Genomic DNA, 17146 nt, shown 5'->3' with positions numbered 1-17146 from the left:
ATGAACCCATATACACTTAGCCACTTCAAGCGGAGAAACCTCATTTTTTCGCACATAAAGAGTAGAGGCAGATAAGAATTAGAATGAAAAATGAGGGTTTTTTCCTAACCGGAGGATTCTCATAAGATTTTCTTTGACACACGTCAAACTGACCAGTCGTGGCGATTTTATATATTCATCCGAAAAACGTAAACAAAGCACGAGCGCACATCTGGAAATGGGGGAAAATGTAGGAATGGAGGAAATTCTTCGCAGTAAAAACATCAGAAAATCTTGCGAGCTATTCAACTGATCCTGATTAGTCCGTGACTTCAGGAAACCAGTCGACTCCAGGCCAGGAATAGTCATCTGCATGACGTCTGCCAACACATTACCCCTGATTACCGTCTGTTTGGGGAGATCTCCGTACCTGCCTTTTTCACGGCGGAGGAATCCGAATCATTTCAATTTGTCGATTGTCATCTCGGACTGGTTAACAATGCAATGGGCGGCCAAGTGCAACAGCTAGTCACGCGACTCGTCACTTAATCTTCACGCTGCCGTGCTAAAGAATAACGCCGTATGAACCTTCAAGCGTTGCCAAATTTCCATTTATAAACAACGAATTTTCTGGTATATAACTTGTGAATATTTTTCTTCCAATTTTTCAGATAATTTTGTTTGCAATTTCACCTTGAATTCCTGAGAATTTCAAGGAAAAATATTCGTAACTTTCCTGAAAAATAAACATTTTATTGAAGAAAATTTGGCAACTCCTCAATGTTCATACGGCGTTCTTCCTTGGCACGGCAGAGTTCACCACTGTCATCGGTTCATCATGGATGATACACGACAGGGATTAGTTATCCAGAGCATCTGAGATGGATTTGTTTTGGAATCCACCCGCAGAAGGAATATTGGGAAAACGCGTATCCTCTCGAGTTTTATATAGAACAAAAAATACGTCGTTTTTTTTTAAAATGATCTCTCTTTATAGGTAACAAATATAAATAACACCAGAAAAGGGGCATGATTGCTTATGACTGAACCTTATTATTGTATGTCCGGAAACTTAATTAGCATCATTTTTTATTCTAGCCTCCGTTCTTGCGCCCAATCCGTATTTTTTTAACAAAAGGGCCGGATAGGGCTAAATGAGTTGAATTTAATAGGAGTTGGACGCAAAAAAAATCTGATAAAAACAATCTATGTCATTTTTGGACACAGCTACCCAAAATAAAAAAAAAAAAACTCATCGATTAGATCTGAAAGAGATCGCGTCCCTGTTTCAACAGCAGGGATGCCAACTGGAGACGGATTAAGGAGTTAATTGCTTTTACCTCCAGCATTTAGAATGTGCCCTCCTTTGGAGCAATGCCACAGAGTTGATAGACCTTTTGATGCTTTGCCCCTTGAATTCAGCCGAAATGTCATGCTTATCGAACAGATCTTAATTGTTTAAACTGCAAGAATCATTTTCAAAAAGAATTACCTATCTTACAGGGGAATTGAGTTTCCTCGGGGTGTCAGACTATTTGAAAGACAGAATTTTCCAAACAAGTCAGGTATTATACATTTAGTTTGGCAGCACTTCAGACACGATTTCGACGAAAATAAAAATTGAAAAATTGAAAAGCTCGTATTAGCCCGATAGGGTCATTTTAAATTAAAGCATTTGTCTCTCTGTGTGTCCCTGATATCACATTTCCTAATCACGATGGAGGATAAACTCAGGCAAAAAACTTTTTGCAGCTTTTCACTTACCCGGAAATTATACTAAACTCTAAATTGCGAGAAAACTTATTGAATCCATCAGAATGCAAAGAAAACCGAGTGCTTAAATTTTCCATTTTCTTGATCTCTGTGTCTGGAATTTAGAAACGGTTTCTATTGTCGACGGATACCATACCTATCGACTCATCGGATGGAGAGCGCTTGGATTTATTTCGCACACCGGCACACCGCGCATATCTCCGGATTGTTTTCTTAATTGGAACTGGGGCCTTTATCCCCCCTTTTGTAATGGCCGCTCTCATGTTATTGTCCGATTTGTGTGTGCTTTATCGCGATCATAAACATTTCCCAGCGTCTAGGAATCTATTAAAGTAGCATGTAGTCGCCACCCGGTATTTTTATTTATCTACCTTTTCCGATGAAAAATAAAGAAAGAAAAACAGCAACTACAAGAAACGCACCCTCAGACGAAACAATGAGCTCTTAAAAACTGCAAGCACCAAAATCAGAGTAATGTATGCACTTTTCACTTACGACAGGACAACCTTGCAAAAGGACATACTACATCTCGGATCTTCTTGGTGGTTTTATTTATCGACTAGAGTCGAGAGAGTCAACAACGCTGAAGAGCACTCCCAAGAACCAAGGAATAAATGCATTTCCCAATCTGCGATGCATTCTTCGGAACTCTGTTTTTTTTTCAAATGGGTGGCCAAGTTTAAAAACTTATTCAGAATATTATGATTTTCATTTCAGTAGAATTTAATATGCTAAGGCTGTAAAATACATTAAAGTGCACGAAAAATCTAGATAGTTGCTTAGTTCATGTCAAAAAAATAAATAGTAAGAGGATACGAAACAACGCGTAATGCAGTTTAGTAGTGCTTTCCCAAGATATATGCAAAAAAATTATGGGTAAAGTTGAAAGATACGTATCTACAAGCGGAGCATTGCGAATCTCCGCTTAGGATTTTTTTTTATTATTTATTTATCCATATATCTATCAATCTATTAATTTATCTATCTGTTTATTTATTTATCTATCTGTTAATTTACTTTTTTTTTACTTTTTTTTAAAAAGAAATACTCGAGAGAGTGTATTGACGTTCTCTGTGACAGTGGCGAGACGTAAATGATCGATTAAGTCGATATTTTCCCATTTGGAAGCTATGGTAAAAAATTGACCATTTAAGATGTTCGTTTCGAACACTCCGTTTATCCTTTATCCACTCCGATCCTTTTCCATAGGTTTAAATGGCAGATCAGTCGATGCATCGCAAAAAACGTTACGCCACGCACGCCGCTATCTGTTAATCTTTCCAATCATCCAAGAAAGAAAATGTAATTGGATAAAAGTTTGCGATAGGGATAAATTTTTCGACTTTGACCATGCATATGCCACTGAAAAAACACAATTTCGAGGTTTAAAGTCATCCAAATAGATGTTGACAGAAAGGGCACGTGTCATGTGAGCAAATCTCCCGAGGGAGAAAAAGAGAGAGTAAGAACTTTCGGGCGAGGGCCATATACACGTTAGGAGGACGGCAACGCGACAATGGGAGCTAGCGGTATGGTGCCATGCTAAGGAAGAACGCCGTAAGAGTAGTTGGATGATGCCAGATATTCCCCATGAAGTTTTCAACATTATGAAAAAATAAAGAATATTCTCCCTTAAAAATTTCAGGAAAACATCATTAAGTTGTGAGTATGATATTTTAAATTTTTTTTAAAAAATTCTTTAGTTTCCCGAAAAAATCGTGCTGTAGCAGAGGAAATTCGGCAACTTGCGGGTGTTCATACTGTGTTTCCTCAGCACGGCGGTATGGCAGTACAGATTTGAAACAATGAAATCGAACTGATATGCGATTCAATTTGCATCCATTGAGAGCGGAACCGAGTGTGCCCGACTGCGGCTACCGAAAAGACCTACTAACGCACTTGATTTCGGCCCGGCCGTCCCCCGGGGGTCAAGGCCCCGCGTGTGCATGCTCCTCATGATTAAACCGCTGCATTGACCGTCGTCCATCAGGAACTCGTATTGGCGGGTGATTTTATTTGAGCGGGAAAATCAGTGGTGTTTTATGCATACGCCAGGAAGGCACGGCTGCTCGCTAAAAACCAGCGGGCTGATTATTGAAATTGATAGACAAAGCGATAGACAAAGAAGACATCTTGAACATAGAGCGATCCTATCGGTTGAAACGAATGGTTGTTACAGACGAAGGGGGAAATTAATGGACTAACTGTAGAGTTTCTCGTGGGTTGCCGTTAGTGTGTCTATTACTTACCTCCTTTGTCCATTGCAACCATCCGCTTTTACCAATAAGATCCCTCCATATTTCTTTCGTCTTCTTTGTCTATAGCTTCGTCTATCAATTCCAATAATCGGCACCCAGGACGTCGTTTCGGGCACCAAGATGTGTGGATAACGCAAGATATAAGTCTTTTTGTACGTGCTGTATGGAGGATGTTTTTTAGCCCACCTCAAGAATTGAAGGCTAAAAAACAATATACGTTGCCACTTGCCACCATTCCCTTCTTCAATCGATTCTGTTTCCTCTGAATTTTCCATGCAAAAACGCCCCTGGCGGAAAGTAGGTGAGTTTTTAATGAGGAAAAAGTGGTTCGTCAAATTCCTCAGAGTCAAAGGGCAATTGATCAATTTTGGCATAAAGAAAGATTCAAAATCAATTTAAAATGAGGAGCAGTTACTGCTCAGAGAAATTGCTGGTGGTGAAGACGTGATGATAATAAAACAGATGCACTAAAAAATCTGAACAGTTAGATGAAATTTTGCCAACATGAAACTTTGAAACTCCCTTCGATTTGACAGTCATAATCTTTTACTTTGCCCATTTGGAGTACTTAGATTCTGTTGAAACGATTAGTTTTTACGGCACCCAAGCGCAGGGTTCCAACGCTCCTTTCTTAAGAAATTGGCGATAAATATATGAAAAAAAGCCCTCATTCCTAAACTTATATCAAGATTAAATACGAAATTTCTGAAATTAACCAGAAAATTCGATTCTTTTGAAGAACAAAATACTTTGTTACCGAGCGTTAAAGTCCCCGTAAGAATAAAAAAGCAAGGTTCGCGATCAGAACGAGCTTCAATTCGCACTGTTACAAGGACCGATTGGTGATCGATTAATGCCTTTAATCCATTTTATTGGCCAACATTTAAAGAAACAAAAGCAAAAATAAATAAATCGAGAGATTAGAGAGAGATCCGAGAGAGAGAATGCCTTGGTGACGGCGAAGTCGTCAAAATAAAGGCAAGAAAAATGCCGCAGGATGGAAAGTTTTTGAGCCATTAAATGTAACTGCATTCTGGTGATTAAGGTACTAAAAGTAAAGGCGGGGTTCGAAGATAGCTCCAAAAAAAACCAAGGGCAGGAGGAGAGCAATGTCTAAATATTTGAAATTTTGGGACTCATGATCTTCCGAAGTATTGTACTTATTTATTAATTTTTGACGGCTTAGAGTTAACATATTTTAGAAGTGAGTTCTAAATTAGGCATCGGGGGAACATTACATATTTTTTTCAATTTATTAAAAAACGGCGAGAAGCATTTTATCGCAAGTGTATGTTTTCTTTAAAAGTTGATATTGCATGTCGGAGCCATTTCACTCATTACTGAAGACTTAAAAATGGTCATAATATAGAGGCTGAAATTGCGAAACAAGGATTCCATCCTGGACTCTCATACTAAAAAATTGCTTAAAGACCAAGTTTTACGCAAACCAACTTATTGTCTTGCAAGGTCATAAGCGAGGAAAGGGGTGCTGGGTCCATCAGGCTCACGTAAAGCTCCCCATTAAAAATAAATAATATTTGCCAGAAGAAATAATTTGTTCCTGGAATTTTCCAAGGTTTCCTACGATATTTTTTGGAGAAATTTGGTGAGGAGAGAAGGGAGAAGGGCCAAGCAAGGCTTCAAAGGGAAGGGGTGAGAAGTTGGCTATTACAGGTGGGCGAGAGGGTAAACAAGACGACTAAAATGGCTTACGTAATACTTGACCGGTCCCTTACGGTTACGTTTTCAAAAACTTTTTCTCAACTGACGATGAATATTAGCAGCGTAATTCACTCATTTAACCACACGCGCCAATGATGGGGCAGAATTGAGAGAAAATCTCATGGCAAATCTTATTTCCTGAAATTTCAAGAGATGATATGCACAAAATGTCCGTTTTGAGGAAATTAAGGGGAGTCATTCAGTTATGTAAAGTAAAAAATAACAACTGCGACCAAAGAAATCTCCTTACTTTAATGTCTGCGAACCGTCAAAGTTGCAAAATGTTTTTATTTATTGTTATTTATTCATTCATATTGGTCTTAAGAAGAAACAATCACAGTTTTCATCACATTTTGTTCCTCTTGTGGGAGAAGAGGCTAAATTTCATTATTGTTTTAATCTCCCTTGCAACAGCAATATGTAAGAAATGATTGAGGACCTACCAATATTTTAAAAATATTGTTGGTACTAATCGGATTGATTGAGTCTCCATTTACTCTTGCGTAATCAATATCCGTTGAAATAAAGCACAAAACCGGGGGGAAAATAGAACAAAAATCGATGAAATAAAAAAGAAAATTGTTAAAAATTTGACCTCACCTTAAGTTGAGAGGCATAAAATTCACAGAAGCGCAAAAAATCACATGAGCACAACACAAAGGCACGTTATCACAAGGCGGTCGCGTGGTCTTAACTGGGGGGCAAATCGAAATCCGAAATCAGAGAGCCTCGAATTTTGCGAAGTGCCGAAAAACGGCGGGCCGAAGGAGACGACGGGAGTTGGGGCGGGCGGGAAGGAGGTGCGACTGTGCGAGGTAGCTCGTCGGGTACACTGGACGGCGAGAAATTTGTCGGGAAATTTTGTAGGAAAATTCGCCCTGGGAATCGGGCCCGGAGTGACGCGCGACGCGCTTCATTGGCGAATGTTTGGGACGGGCGTTGACGGTTCCGCCGCGGTCGTCCGCTGCCGCCGCGAGGGGTGCAGGGTGGGACCGCCCGCCGCACAGTCAACTCAATTCGCTCCATTCCAAAACAACCCAACTCAAGGGAAATATAAAGCTTAGAAACGGAAAAAAGAGTCATCTAAACGTTCGGCTCTACACTGGGAAAAAAAAAAAAAAAACACATTGGATCTAGAGTCCAGACTCTTAGAAACATCGACAAGAAAAAATACTCTTGATTCGATCAGATTTAAGCTTAAATCAAGAACCAAGCCTCTTAATTTGAGCGGATTTCCTTTTGATTTAAGCTTAAATCTGATTGAATCAAGAGTCCTTTTTCTTGTCTATGTTTTCAAGAGTCTGAACTCTAGATCCAATGTGTTTTTTTTTCCAGTGTATTTTCTGGTTAGTTTTCTGTAGGCTCCTCTTCTCCCTATTCAGTATCGAGCACATTCAAAAAGAAAAGATAAATAAAAAAAAATCGGAATTTTAAATGACTCGCCAAACCTATCAAACTGCAATGAAGCACTCAATCATTCTCGGGAGAAGAGAGCCAGCTTTGTGCTCATCCCTTAGGCGGGTCGTCCAGGTAATCTTTCCCCTGAGAGTTGTCCGGTCATACAAATTCTGGCTAGTCTCTCTTCATCAATTCGGTCAACGTGTTCCTACCACATTCTCCTCCTCACACTGATCCACTTGGGAATATCTCGTACGCCACAAGCATCACTGATGGACTCGCTGGTCTTCGGGTTACTTTGACCAGATCTTCGGGTCACATTGACCAAATTTTTTCGTTAAAAATTAGCAACCTTCACCGAAAAAAAGTGAAGTTGATTTAACATTTTGGATGTAAAAAAAGTGTGCGAGAACTTATCGAATGCTGAATTACCCGCCACAGCAGTTACTTTAGCAATGCCAAGATGTAAATCTAACTGCTGTAGCGGGTAATTCAACATTTTACAAGTTCTCGCACACTTTTTTTACATCCATGATGTTAAATCAACTTCACTTTTTTTCCGGTGTTGTTAATAATCAGACACGATGCAACTATTCGGTCTCCATGGGTGTCCATGCTGCATACGCACGAAATTGAAGGCGTTTTGACGCCCTTCACCCTCAAACTGCCTCACCAGTTGCCAGGATCGAGTTCGGATCGCATGGGTAATAGCCACTCAAGAGTCGCAACGTTTGAGTAATATCGAGAGAAAGAAGAGTGCACTAGTTCAGTAGGACATCTTCTTCATCCCTAGATGTTTTAGAGCGGCCTACGGTCTCGGTCAATTTAGCCAAAAATTTGGTTGATCGACAAGGTCCTTTTACTTGATCTGGCCATTAAAAAGTTGCCAAAAAAAAGTTTTTTAACTGTGTAACGTTGACTCCTCACTTGGATGAAACTTGAAGTCATTCCCTTCGAAAATGACGCGACTCAAGGAAAAATCGGTCCAACAAACGCAAAGAAAATGATCGAAGCCAATAGCTGTCAATGATCTGAGATTTTTTTTTCACTGGGAAAAAAAAAAACATTGGATCTAGAGTCTAGACTCTTAAAAACATCGACAAGAAAAAATTCTCTTGATTCAATCAGAATCTAGCTTAAATCAAGAACCAAGCCTCTTAATTTGAGCGGACTCCCTCTAGATTTAAGCTTAAATCTGATTGAATGAAGAGTCCTTTTTCTTGTCAATGTTTTCAAGAGTCTGATGGACTCTAGATCCAATGTGTTTTTTTTCCAGTGTTTGAGGGGGAGTGAGGCATATGTTTCGCTCACAGAGAAACAATTAACCGGCAAAAAATAATTTCAGCCCCTCCCCATCTCGAAGCGGTTTCCAGTGTACTTCCGTCGTCACTGAACGCGATTAAAAATTTTCGTTTTCGGGCCAACAGTGCGGCGTACCGCAAACCAGCGACGAAGAGCGGCCGCAAAATCTTGGCCAGAACGCGCGTTGCGGGGGGAGGGAGGGGGCAGGGGATTAGCCGGTGATCCGCGGCGCACCAATTTGTAGGAGTGACAAACGACGACCCGAGGACCCGCCCGGGAAAATGAGGAGATCTCGCGTGAATGAATTATCAAATCGCTCAAACATCGGCCTCGTCGAATTTTGGCAGCTAGTTGATCCGGCTCCGAGCCCGGTCGAGCTTCCAGGCAGGATCCGTGGCAGAGACAATGAATTTTAGAGAACCCACACTGTTCTGCCGTGATACCGAGGAGAGCATTAAGTGCAAAAATGAAGTTTCGGGAAAACGGGCTCGGAGTACTCAGACCGGAAACTTTTATTGAAAGAAGCCTCTGTTCTTTCTCAAATCATCACTATTCGTCCGAAAGACGCTTAGAAATCGTTTAGATGATCAAAAATCGACTGATTTTATTTCAATTACACTGGGGAAAAAACACATTGGATCTAGAGTCCAGACTCTTAAAAAAATCGACAAGAAAAAGTACTCTTGATTCAATCAAATTTTTGCTTAAATCAAAAGGAAATCCACTCAAATTAAGAGGCTTGGTTCTTGATTTAAGCAAAAATCCGATTGAATCAAGAGTACTTTTTCTTGTCGATGTTTTTAAGAGTCTGGACTCTAAATCCAATGTATTTTTGTTTCCAGTGTACATAGAAAGGGTATTTTCATTTTCATGCTAGGTTATTGTCAGGCAAGGCAGCCGTAAGTGCTGTCTACTGCATGCTTTCGTGGTTGCGTTTTGGACACACAACAAATACATTCTCAAGTTAGCAATTGGCAAAGGAGGGCGGCACTTTACTTGAAAGCACTGTTTTAATTGGCTCTCTGGAGGAATACTGTCACTTACTGCTGTTTTGCCTGGAACTGAGTCATTTTTTGCGCACTCACGGCTATCTCATGAGTCTCGTTTTCATGCAAATAAGATGAATTTTTCTGTTTTAGCTATTTCAGTGAGATCACCTAAAAGAGATTAGTCTAATTTAGAAGGAAACTCGATTTCGAAAATTTGATCCTTAGTGCTCTCTTCGCTATCACGGTAGCGCTATCCTTGCGTTAGGTTAGTAGTCACGTTAGGTATAGAGGAGCTCCTCTGGAGTGCATAGGGAGGGTATGGCCACTAAGGCTCATGGGAATCCCTGAGTCTCCAAAAATGTCAGGGATTCTTGGCGAGAGAAGGTAAGAGCTGGTAAGAAGGGCAGTGGCGTGGCGTGAATTGCGATATATCGATTGATATGCCATTTAAACCTATGAAAAAAGATCGATTATCAGGGTTTTCGCAGCGAACAGCTTAGTAATCGATTCTTTACCATAGCTTCAAATGGCGAGATATCGATAATCGATTATTCACGCCACGCCACTGAAGAAGGGTTTGTTGCCGACCTTCGACATTTAGATAGGGTGTTGAATCCTACGCAGACTGAGCGCTTGGGAGTGGATTCTAGACATTTTTGATGTGCATATCGTGATTTTTGTACAACTTTACCAATGGCACATTGATTCATTTGACTGTGTATCATCTCTTACGTGCAACAAACCCATTTGCTCCATTTTAGGAAGTTTTTGGAGATGTTATGACATTTCACCCTGACCTTCATACTAAGGCCGAGTTAGAATGAGGGGCTTGGAGGACAAGACGGACAAGTGCAGTTTTTGAAAAAATTGAGATAGTAACGATTTCCAATGAAACTAATCTTAATGCATATTCTGTGAAAAATTCGCTCTCAAATTCAGATTTTTAAGCATCAAAAAGTCGGTTTGAACTTTCTCTCCGCCATAAGGGTCCATGTAATTTTGAAACTTCAAACTCGTATTTCTCGAAATAGCAAAAACTGCACTTATGCGCCTTGTCTTCCAAGCCCCACAAATATCGTCATCGTGTTCCATGTGATTAACTCAAAATATGAGCTTTTCAGTTCAAGGTCTTGCTTTTAAGAGAACCAAAAAAGATGTAACTCATATAGACCTCCTCTAACAGCAAAATGTTGTTTACATTTATTAGTATTTTTCTCCTTACTTGATCAATTTTTTATGCTTTATTTTTTCAGAAAATCCTCCACTAGCTAGGTACGGACGGTGAATTCGATGCCACATCGGACCTCTTCTGAAATCGGCCTGATAAGATCATCAGTAACCATGAAATCCAGCATCTGGAGACATAAATAGAATCTGCTGGTTGTCAGCTCATTGCTTTAGGCTGTCTCAACGTCACATCGATTATTACGTATCTGTGTGTCGACAGCGATTACATAGTCTCTGTTTGATCCAGTAAAATGAAGAAATGTTTAAGGAGAAGATTGGAAGACTGTACAAAATGCAAATAATTTAAAATAGAAAAAAAAAAATAAAAAAAAAAAAAATTGATCGAGTTTCGGAAAAAAGAAACGAGTGACAGTGCTTATTAGGGTATTGTGAGGAGTAAAAGTGACACATCGATGGCTACAGTTAAAAAGTGTGCATATCCGATTGCGACGTTGCAAATCTCCGCTCTTGTTCCGTTTTCTAGCAGAAAAAACCCGAAGATTTTTTTCTTTTTTCGGCGCGAAACATTGCTGAAAATTCCTAACAATATTTCACGCAATTTCAAGAGATTGTGTTCATGAAAAAATAAAATATTCAGTCTGAGCGAGCTATATATAAATACAACCTTTACTCAAAAACACCAAACAATAAAAAAATGTAATTTTTTTACAATTAATTTTGAAATTAAACGGGAAATTGAAACCCATTTCCATTATACTTCTAGAATCTTGTAAAGTTCCGGGAAATACTTCATTTTGATTTCGTATTTTTAAATTGCGTAAAATTTCAGATACAATGTTTCAGCATTAAGTTCAATAGAACTAAGCAGCCCCAACCCCCTCCTTCCTCGATAGAAGAAGACGAAAAAATACATTAATTGAGTATCGGCAGAGATTCACTGGTTAAACAAAGACAACTTATGAAAAATCTCTAATTAATTACAGACATATCCTCAATACATATGTTGTCAAACTGAGCAAATCAAACAGCCTGAGTGGTCGAAAGTAGGATATTTTTGTTTAAAAGACATGAAAGAGGTTAATTCAAATGGACGTATTCCTATCAAACGGAACTATGTGCATTATGGCGTGAGCCCTGTTACGCACAAATTCTTATGGGTCTCAGGGCCCATGTCTTAATGCACATAGTTCCATTTGATAGAAATAAAATCTGTCTGAGTTTCACATCGATCTGGATTCAGGAGGTTTCGAGGTCATCTACATGAACAGAAATTTAAATACTGCCAAAATGATGATATCTAGTGATAACGGCTGACGCTCCGAGGTAATTTCATTTAGATTACTGTTGCACGACTGACTGCTAGTGGAAAAATCCATTCATGCATTTGTACCGGAAAAAGTGCCCAGTGAAAACTCCAGGCTAGCCACATCCCATCTCGGGCCCTGGTACCAGTTTGAAGGTCCGGGCCCCAAGCACGGAGGGGAGGGGTCCGAGGGGCACCCCCCGAGAAATTTGAGAATTTATACGACGAATCGGACGCATTTTGAAGCTTCCATAAAGAATTTTTCCATCAATTTCTGGGGAATAATTATGTTTTTTTTTTTTTTATATATATATACTTTCAGCACAAAATACTTGCGAATTGTTACATTCAAAACAAAAGTGCGCTTCAGCTAGAATTGTATTTAGCAAATGGGTGGTTTTTATAGGAGGATTATAATTAAACAAGTGGTTAGAAATGGAAACAAAATAATATGAACTATGCAAAACGATTATTCCGATAACGGAACTTGGCTGTTTTGAAAACGCCTTCAAATGCGGCGTGATACCTCACGCATTCCGGAGAGTTCAAATAGTTGTATCATTGCGCCGTAAGAATGTGACGGAAGATTTAAATAGAAATAGCCTCCATGCACGCTGGGCTTGTCGATTTCCTCTAACATTTTTGCAGTGGTGAATGCATAGCTGAAGTGCGCTTCAGCTAGAATTGTATTTACAAATGGGTGGTTTTTCTACGAGGATTAAAAATAAACAAGTGGTACGGAATATAACAAAAGAATATGAACTATGCAAAACGATAATCCGGCGTTATCGGAACTAGGCTGTTTGAAAACGCCTTCAAATGCGGCGTGATACCTCACGCATTCCGGAGAGTTCAAATAGTTGTATCATTGCGCCGTATGAATGTGACGGAAGATTTAAATGGAAATAGCCTTCATGCAGGATCGCCACATCCCATCTCGGGCCCTGGTACCAGTTTTAAGGTCCGGGCCCCAAGCACGGAGGGGGGGGGGGGGTCCGAGGGGCATCCCCCGAGAAATTTGAGAATTTATACGACTAATCGGACGCATTTTGAAGCTTCCATATAGAATATTTCCATCAATTTCTGCGGAATGTTTTATTTTTTTTTTTTTTTTTTGTTTTTTTTTTTTTTTTAATACTTTCAGCACAAAATACATGCGAATTGTTGCATTCAAAACATCTGGAAAATTTTTATTTTTTTTTTTTGGGGGGGGGGGCATATGATATTATTTTCAGTTATTTGAGGGGCAGGGCCCCCTTGGACTCCCCCTTCGTTTGTCTATGGCAAGGGAGTTGAGCCATGAGCCATTGAAGTCGAGGATGCCCAGACTGGAGACTCTTAGCATCTGACGACGGAAGAAAATGAAACGCAGTTACTAAAAATATCCCTCTGGACTGAAAATCTTGAAAATAGATAGAAATTTTCCAAGAAGTATACTTCTTTGAAAATTTATGAAGAATTCTACAGTGCACCAGCGTGTTTCTGAAAATCTTTTCACCTTTTGCGAAACTTTTAGGGTAAATTTTTCACTTTTTCTAACGAAATTAGGGTTGCATGTGAATTCGTAGTGGTTTTTCACGGGTAACACGGGCCCCCTCTGGGACCCGGGCCATTTTGTTGCTCACTTGAAACCGAGAAAAACGGTAAGATGAAATTGAGTTTTGAGACTCCGAAGAAAAAATATACTTATTTTGTGTTGGAACTCAAGCATCATTTTCAAGTTCATGGTAATTTTTTGCGGGTTAATAGGCGCTCAACCCTTGAAAATTGTTCGGAATTGTAAAACTCTCTTAGTACCTAAATAGTTTCATTATCTTTGCTTACACTCAGCTAGGACGCCGTGACCAGAGAGAGAAAAAACATGCTCGAGCTGTACCTATGGTTTACACGCTCACCATCTCATAATTTAATTTCTCGACATTTAGACTCAGCTTAAAGGTGACTTATGTGAGACTTAACATTACGGGTGTTGGGCACGGAAATGTCCTTCATCATGGGCTATCATCATGACCGCAACTGGACTTGGCGAACTGGGAGTTGTAATGTCATAAAATGGTTTACTTTTCTACGCAGCGTTTAAGTTTCCAAGCTGGTCTATGTGTTTCCTAACTAATTAACGTGCTAGAGAAGACAATATTTTTCACAATAGCTAGGTATTTTGACCTCTTGGATTGAAAGTATAGGGAATTGTCGCGCCACAAAATGGTCTAATTTTCTAAGCAGCGTTTAAGTCTCCAAGCTTTCCATTTCCCACTCATTTATGTGCTAGAAGAGAATAATATATTTTTCACGATGGCTAGGTATTTTGGCCAGCAAGACTGAACGAATGGGGAACAATGCACAGTAGGAATTGGTTTACTTTTCTACGTAGCGTTTAAGTCTCCAAGCTTTCCTTTGTGTTTCCCGAATCATTAATAAAGCACAATGAAATGCCAAATTACCATAAAATTTGTTCGGAAATTTCCAAAATCTTAGATAACTTCTCTGTACCAGGTAGTGCCCGCCACAAATAGATTGCCTCGAAGTGTTTTCTGTGCCGGAGAGTCACGAATATGTTACACAATATAAATTTCCCGAGAAGTGCATGTTTAAACACTATAAAAATATGCACCCTTACGTAATGCGCCCTTTACGTAATACGAATGGTAAAGCCTCTAAGCTAAAGAACCCTCCAAATACACTCAAAATCGTGATTTCATTTTTAAGGATTCATTCCTGAAAGTTTTTCGAATGAAACTGAATGTACAAACTGCGCGAGTTATTAATAAATTCTGAATAGCGCTAAGAAACCTTGCTTTTTCCTTATCTTTGCATTGAAGGGATGGTTGATTTTATCACAATGGTACCAATTTTTTTTTCTTTTTTTCGTTTTTCACCCTTCTTTTTTTCATTCTTCTCCATGACCGGGTTTATTTGTGATCAATTTTTGTGACCTTTAAAAGTTGTAAAACACAAATTGATAGTAAAACTCTAACAGCGCGAGTTTCAAATGCGGCGTTTGAAAATGTATGCTCATATATTTTATTCCCTTTTTTTTTCGGACAAATATACTTCTCAACTTTTCAGCGAAAATTTTCAGAGAGCATCCTCAACGAAAGAAGAACGCAAAAAAATCACATATAATTTTTTATGGCAAAAATGATGATCAGAGACCCTCTTTGAGAAAGTATAGGTATGACAGGAGATTTGCAACGTCGCCTACGTCCTGCTATGCAATCGGATCTCAATTAAACTGATGGGCCTTGAATTTTCTTCAAACTTTCCGTGCATTAGTGTCGATCGCATGTCGACGGTGAAACTACCAAACCACGTATCTCGTTTGCGGTGTTTAAAAATCTCCGCTCACATTTTATTTTTTTGAAGTAGACCAAATCAGTATCATTCCTTGAAATTTTCACAGAATTTTCTCCGCACGAAGAGGAAAAATCACGGAAATTTTCAAGACTGGACGTTAAGTAGCTTTTCATTTAAAAAATAAAGTATAACAGGAAGTCTGCGACGTCGCAAACCGAGATACGTGGTTTGGTAGTTTCACCGTCGATGTGCAATCGTTCATAAGGATTTAAACGTCCTCTGATTAATGCTTTTAAAGTGGGAAATTTTTTGCTATCATTTCGCTAATGTAGGTACTTACTTATCGTTGTTTTAATCCATATGGAAAAATTACACTCAAATGCACTCATTGCACTCGCCTCACCGCGAGAGTAATATTAATTGCCAATATGCCCATTTTTAGGTTTTTAACACGTGACTACTTTCTGTATTTTTCTCTTCTATCTCAGTTAATCCAGGGATTAGCTGCAGTTTCATCAAGTCTAATTTTCGAAAATTGTATCAGTTTTGACTCAGGCATTTGTAATACTTTTTTTTCTCGACTTTTTTCATCACAGAATTTATCCTAGGAGGGGAAACCTCCTCAAGTAGGAGATCCTTTCCGCCGTGAATATTGAGATATCCAGAAACATGCACGTAGTCGTCGCTCAAACAACACCCAGAAATTTTTAATTTTGTCATAGAGACTTCAATTCCCCCAAAGACCTTACCTAATTTAGGTACCTTCGATATGGATTTAAAAGTTGGATGGCGATCAAAGGATGTTAAAAGACATCCGTTAAGATTGTAAAACTCGTTGGCAGTGCGAGTGCTCCATGCAGCCGTGCGCTTCGTGTTTTCACTCGTCAGCGCGATGAAAACGCCTTCATTTTCGACAGAGGGCAATTTCTCATACTGAGAATGTAGGATACTTTGCCTATCTTACAAGATGAAGGCGTCTGAATAACGATGCAGAGGCGAAACAATCGTTGGCTAAGGCCGAAAAACACGTATGTATTTCCGATCATTTTAATTTTCTAAGAGAAAATCAACATAATGTTTTTAGAATTTTCCGCCGTTACCATCACACACTCAGGAGTACTCAGAAAGAATTTCGAGTTATTGCAGTTAGCATTCTTTTTAAAAAATATGTCATCAAAGACTTTGAAAAATTGCACTAAAGATTATTATGCATTTGTAAATACTATTATAACTAACTATCACAATGTGAATTTGTCGATTACTTAATAAATCATCTTCTCGCCCAAGCCCTCTTATAAAAGAATTCCACATAATATTTTGATACCTTGAGTTTTGGTACATAAAAGATCTGTACAATAATACACTTTGCATACGAAAAATAATTATTTGAGAGCCTCAATGGTTCATAATGGTTGCTTACATGGGGTATAATACAATTTTAGTGAAAAGGTTAAAAAGGTTGAAGACCTTTGGACTTCCATCAAGATTTACTTTTTAAGTAGTCTGAAAGATATGAATGAGAGTGTGAATGGAGTGCAAAAGGAAGAATGTTAAACAGTTAAACTAAAAACCTATACCTATGTTTTAATATCCCGAAAAAAGAAGATAGAGAATTTTATAATTCCTGTTCTTTTAGATAATCGTTGAGTTATCTAACGTTACTCTGAAAATTTTAATGCAAGTAGTTCAGTTTTAAATCATGTAGATAAATACAAGGAAACACTTGTAGTAGTTACGTTGTAATTAAATAAAATTCCCTCCAAAAAAAAAAAAAAAAAAAACATGGGGTAATTACATTTTACCACAGGGGAAATGTCATTCTGCAAAGCCAAAGTTATTGCCAACCTCATTTCATCTTTCATTCTGGGTTTGTTTGGGTAGTGAGGTAATAGGTTTGAGGTGGTGATTTGTTAATAACACTACTTAAAATATATTTTCCT

The 17146-nt window shown here is 38.9% G+C and overlaps 1 protein-coding gene across 2 annotated transcripts in view; it reads right to left on the bottom strand.

The window, feature by feature from the left end:
- The window catches only part of LOC109041033 (uncharacterized), an 82986-nt gene extending 76216 nt beyond the window's left edge, over window positions 1-6770 (bottom strand). Inside the window, exon 1 of one of the 2 annotated variants that reach the window (XM_019057190.2) lies at window positions 6333-6770. The gene's annotated coding sequence lies outside the window, so the exon portion shown is untranslated. The remainder of the gene's footprint in view (window positions 1-6332) is intronic. The other variant, XM_019057191.2, reaches the window with a different exon arrangement.
- Between the last annotated feature and the right edge of the window lie 10376 nt (window positions 6771-17146).

Source organism: Bemisia tabaci, chromosome 1 (assembly GCF_918797505.1).
Source record: "Bemisia tabaci chromosome 1, PGI_BMITA_v3".
Lineage (NCBI taxonomy): Eukaryota > Metazoa > Arthropoda > Insecta > Hemiptera > Aleyrodidae > Bemisia > Bemisia tabaci.
The sequence above is the reverse complement of the archived record's forward strand: the minus strand, read 5'-3'. Positions and strand labels throughout refer to the sequence as shown.